We start from the raw sequence: 6,000 nt of genomic DNA on the forward strand, positions 1-6,000 counted from the left end.
TACTTATTGTAAAGAAAACGTAATAACTTTTAAACCAAGCGGTATATCCTGATAAAATAAAAACAGTAATAATGCTAAATAACAGGCAATACTAAAAAAATACAATAAATACACAAAAAAGGCCCAAAAATAATAAAAAATGATACTTTTTGAAAAAAATCTGCTTTTAAATTCGTGTTTTTTTGGTTATTTGATGAATTTCTCAAAAAAATGCCCCTATAACAGGTGGTTTTTATTACTTCGTATTATTCTCTATCGTATTATCTTTGTAAAACCAAAAATCGCATGTCTCTATCCCTATCACAACATTTGCTATAAGCGTTTGAACAAAGGCCTGCCACAACATTATTCTCCGCTGCAGGTAGAGAAAATTTTAATTTTAACTAAAATGCTTATTTTACTTCGAAATCTTTTGTTTTTATTTGAAATTTAACTTGTCTTTATCTAAATTACAAATCTAGAGCCATTTTCAGTTTCGTTGTTAACGAAGCGTTGAATAGCGCGCCCGGAGAGGCTTAGTTCAAACGATCATTGCAAATGTTGTGATAGGGATAGAGACATGCGATTTTTGGTTTTACGAAGGTAATACGATAGAGAATAATACAAAGTAGTAAAAACCACCGGTTATAGGGGCATTTTTTGGAGAAATTTATCAAATAACCAAAAAAAACACGAATTTAAAAGCAGATTTTTTTCAAAAAGTATCATTTTTTATTATTTGTTGGCCTTTTTTGTGTATTTTATGTATTTTTTTAGTATCGCCTGTTATTTAGCATTATTACTGTTTTTATTTTATCAGGATATACCGCTTAGTTTAAAAGTTATTACGTTTTCCTTACAATAAGTAATTGGAAGAAAAAAAATTCTATAAAAAATTAAAAAAAAATCTAAAAAAAATTTTGGCCTCTTTTTTGTCGATAAAAATAGGTCTAGTTTCATCTATTTTCATATGTACACTTTAACGTGACTCACACTGTATATCCTATAGCCTTCCTCAATTTATGAGCTATTCAACACAAAAATAATTATTTCAATCAAACTAGTGATTCTTGAGATTAGCTCGTTCAAACAAACAAACAAAAAACTCTTCAGCGTTTTAATATGAACTTGTTGTTGTTGATTTTTGGCGTCGAACCTTAGACCAGGCATACGGCTAGGCAACGTAGTCGTGCAGGAGGATACAAAGAAGAGGGGCAGCTACAGTAGGTAACACAGAGTGGTTCAGATGAGTGCCAGGAAGAGGTGCAGCAACCGCAGTTAAGGAACGGCTGGGACAAACAAGGATAGGCGCATCCAGCTCGTAAGCCTTGATAGGGTTACACTGGTTGAGGCGCTCCTTTTCAAGACTTGGAAGCCTGCGGGTAACGAGCCATTGGACGTGGAGATGCCGAACATTTGCACGAGAACGGTTTGTTCAAAACATATGAATTTGGTCTTATTTAAGGCAGGATTAAATGTCCTTTAACCGTCAGGAAGACCACTTTTCGATAGGGTAAGTCCTTTACGCGGTATAACCGGAAAACCGAAAAAGCGCCCCTTTCGGGGGCCCCCACCACTTAGGCACAACTCCGTCGAAGTCGAAAACCTAGGAGAGTCTTTATGGGCAACTAATGAAGCCATTATTAAAGCACTAAAATCTTTAGTAGGAATTATTTCCGATTTAATTCATTTTTGTGTTTAATTCTACTGGCCTGTAAAGTAGAAAACTTTTCTTGTTCTAGTACTTAATGGTTGCTTATTTTTTAATAAATCCTTTTTTTATTTTTCAGATGTGAATAAAACTAATACATCTAATCAACCAAGATTTTATCTATTTAAATAAATAAAATGTAGCTACATATTAGATGTTTGTGATGTTAGTAAATTAGTATAGATGACTTGAATTTTTCTTTTCTTATTTTATCTAAATTATAATTTTGTGAAAATAATAACAACAAATGGTCTATATTTAGTACACCATGCATCGCTCACTTAAGCGTGGTAAGTAGGTACAGTCGAGTTCATAAATATTGGCAGTGCCAATGTTTCAAAATATTGTTAGCGTTTTAACGATCATTTATATTGCACTTAAACTCAATCATCAATAAAATGTAATCATTATTCATTAACATGTTGCGGTAGCGCGCAGTACCTACCTATTGATTCCGCTACTGCGCTACAATATTTTGACACATTGGGCTTTACCAATATATTTATGAACTCGACTGTACCTACTTTTTGAAATTATTGTTCTTCCAGATAATTGTGTCATGGGATCCATTTTTTGTCAATCAATTAATCTTTAAATTGTGTGTTGGTGTCAAAATCTATGAAAAAAAGCGAAAGTTTGTGCTGTTTTACCTTTTGCTTAATAATAGGCGACAATAGCCAAACGGTGTCGATGTCGGACTGGCCGACTCGAGATCGAGAGAGAGACGCTGTTCAAACCCCACTGGCCTGTTGCAATGAACCCAACCCATTCCTAATACATACAAGTTATTGGCTTAGCTGGAAAGGTTAACGGGACAAATTACTAAGTTTGTGCAAAAAAAAAAATACAATTATGTAGGTAGGTACACCAATCTCGAACACTTATAAAATCTTACACTGCACTGTAACCATTGTTTGTTTGAACAGACGCAGTACCATTTATATTACATAGGTAGGTATATTTTAAGGTTTTATTTAATCAATCCTAATCCAAATCCGTCGGTCAACTGTCTTTCAATATGTTTTTGGTCAAAATAACTGCGGTTTTCGATGTTTTTACATTTTCATATTGTTTATAAGACTATTTAAACAATATTAAAGTGTAAATGCATCGAATATTTTGGATAAATATATGTTACAGGAAATGTATGTAATCCGTCATTGTATACAATTCCTAGGAATTGTATAGAATTCCAAAAATCCCCCGGAAATGTGTGATGTAAACTATATTACACACATTTTCTAGGAAATTTATACATATCTTCCTAAACAGCAATCTGAATTGTAATATTTTTACGATTTTAATGAATACTCGTGGACATGCGATGCGAGGGGAGCAAGGGGAGGGTCTCAATGAGAGCCTAAATACAAACTCAACACACATCTCCTAATTTATCAAGAAAGAAGTATCAAGATATTTATAATATAAACCGTATAATTGTTACTGGGTTGTCTCAATGAGAGCCTTAATAAAAACTCTGATCCTTGAATTAGTAAAGATATTGTATCCTTTATGATTGTTATTTAATTGTCTCAATGAGACCCTTAAAAACTTCTTGATTCTTCGTTTATAAACGTGTTTTACTTATTTTATTCACACGCAGCGTTCGTTTTATACATTTCCTAAAACCATATTGGAATTATACAAAATTCCTAGGAACTGTATACATTTCCTAGGAGTTGTATTCCTAGAATGAAGAATGTTCACTAATTTTGTTTTTTAGCTTTCTGTATTCTCTGTTAAAAATAAAAATACACGTGAAAGAATTATTTCGATGCGTCAATTAGTTTCCAAGATATTGAATTTTTAAGGTGCGGGCGGCGGGCGGCCCGCCATTTTATGCGCGTGACGTCATAATACAGCGACTGGCTCAAATTTGTATGGGTGGAATCTTGCAAGCTGAAATTAGACCCACTTCTGGACAACCGATTAAGCTGAAATTTCGCATACACATGTAATTTGGATGACCATGCAATATTATGATGACATGGAGCTGATCTGATGATGGAGCTGGAAGGTGGCCATAGGAACTCCATAATAAAATGACTTAACTCCACCGAGTTTGGGCTCGTTCGTTTTGTATTAACGAGTACTTCAATTCTATATAGTAATCAGGGTCTGATGATGGAGCTGGAAGGTACTTCGCAATAAAACGACACAATCGCATCAAGTTTGGGTTTGGTTCAATTTTAATTTCTGTGATGGGTCTAGGTGTTAATATGTATAATATGTATGTATTTACAAAAAAAATGTATTTAAGTATGTTTATATCCGTTGTCTAGTGAGCGGACACTGTGAATGTAGTACGTCACGCGGGGTCACGTGACCGTCGGCGGGACTCGATATTTAAGCGAACTTTGAATGCCTATAAAATCATAACTACTTGGTATTTTTGAATGAAATAAAAACAATTGTATTTGTATATGTAAAAGCTTAACTGTAACAAAGGTTTCAAGTGATTTTGCATACCTACTAACATTCTCAATTCATACATTTCCTGTAACATATCGATACCTCTGGGCTCAAAGGTCGTAAAGGACAAAGTACGACTTTTCAGGAGAAGCAAAAAACGTTTTTTTATTTTTTTATTCGACGATAACTTTTTTGTTTTTTGTGCTATTAAATTACGACTTATGAAGAAAGTGCTTAGAATTCACAGCATTTTCTGAAGAGGTATTGAAAAACTGGACTAGAGCTTTATTTACTGAGATAGATTTCCTTTACGCCCTCAAAATTACAATAAAAAGACCTTTACGCCCCTCAAATATTCGTCCTAGGCAAGTTACTCAGGACGTAAGTCTATTTTTATTTGACAAAACTACAAAACTAAGGTAATAAATGACAATTTACATAGTTTTGTAGGTTTTCATGGGTCGTAACGGGACACCCAGGTAAGGTATTATGAAAGGGTAAATTGATGATTTAGCTTAAATAATTAATATTTTATGGTATTTCATATGTAATATACCATTCCTTCACATATTTTTAATGAATTATGGTCTTTTAAATGAAATAAAATGATTTTCCGTAGCTTCATAATTTAATGCACACAATTTATGAAACTATTAGTAGAAGTTTTGATATCTTCGAACTAGAAGAAACTATTTCCGATATAAAAGCGAATTTAGAAAATAAATATTATGACGCTTTTAAATGAAACTTCATAAATATCTACTTTATAGGAAAAATCGAAACCAATTTAATTTAATTTTTTTATTTAATCATTATTATTGTTTCGAAAAGTTACAAATAGCGGACTTAATTCCATAGGGCAGTCTGTCCATCAGTTGACCTTATGATAATGCAAATAGAATAGAATTCTAAATTCTAAATAAATTAAACATTATTAATTCATAGTAGCTTAAAATTATGTCATTGTACTTGGTATAAAAGTAGAAAAGTTAGGTAAGTAAGATTACAAGTAGGAAGGTTTTCATTCCAGTAAAGTAGGTACATCCACTTACTTTACTCCTACATAATACCGTTTTTAAAAGCCAATTATTTTTAATATAAAAATAATATAACTTCGAAAAAAACTACATTCACGCTTTTTAGTAGATTAAGTCTCAACATATATTTTCCCATGTTGTGTAAATATTTTTCCTACTAGTTATTCTTTATTAGCTGATCCAAATAACTTTAGAAACTATACTAATTTATTATAATTATTGTAACAGTCAAAACTCAAAAGTGGTTTTGACCAAGGGCGTTAGTCAAAATTACTAGGAAATCATTAAAAATAATTGTAAAGTGTAGTATTTGTGTGATTTGTGCATACAAAATAATGACACCTAAGGTACTACAGTAAGGTGACTTTTTTTTTCTCTTATAATATTTTAATAAATCTAGCTTTTTCATTTTTTCAATTTTTATTATGACTATCCTAACATAATTAGGTAATACGTTATTTTAAAGCATGTTTTTATTTTCTTAAATCATGTTTTAATAATTATCTTTTACCTGACAAATACCTAGTTTCTTCATATGAGAAATAATAAAAAGCAACATTACTTTACACGATGTTGGTAGATTTCATCATTTTATATGGACAAATCACATAAATTTTACACTCTAAAATAGTTTTGTTGTATATTTTTGATGATTTTTTAGGTTCTTTCGTTTGTTCCAAACGCACATACTTAAATACTATAAGAAACGTCTATAAAATTTACCTTCACAGTTATTTTAATATCCTCACTGTGTAGATTTTTAAAATATTTGTTTAGATAATCTAAGGGCGTAAAGGACAAATTACTTAGACTTGGGTATGAAAATGTAAGGTTGTATAGGACAATAGATATACTACATGT

The 6,000-nt window shown here is 31.7% G+C and overlaps 1 protein-coding gene across 1 annotated transcript in view; it reads left to right on the forward strand.

The window, feature by feature from the left end:
* The window catches only part of LOC135087932 (phosphatidylserine synthase), a 40,738-nt gene extending 38,861 nt beyond the window's left edge, over positions 1–1,877 (forward strand). Inside the window, exon 7 of the mRNA XM_063982791.1 lies at positions 1,770–1,877. The gene's annotated coding sequence lies outside the window, so the exon portion shown is untranslated. The remainder of the gene's footprint in view (positions 1–1,769) is intronic.
* The last annotated feature ends 4,123 nt before the right edge of the window (positions 1,878–6,000 follow it).

The sequence above is a fragment of the Ostrinia nubilalis genome, chromosome 3, assembly GCF_963855985.1.
Source record: "Ostrinia nubilalis chromosome 3, ilOstNubi1.1, whole genome shotgun sequence".
NCBI lineage: Eukaryota > Metazoa > Arthropoda > Insecta > Lepidoptera > Crambidae > Ostrinia > Ostrinia nubilalis.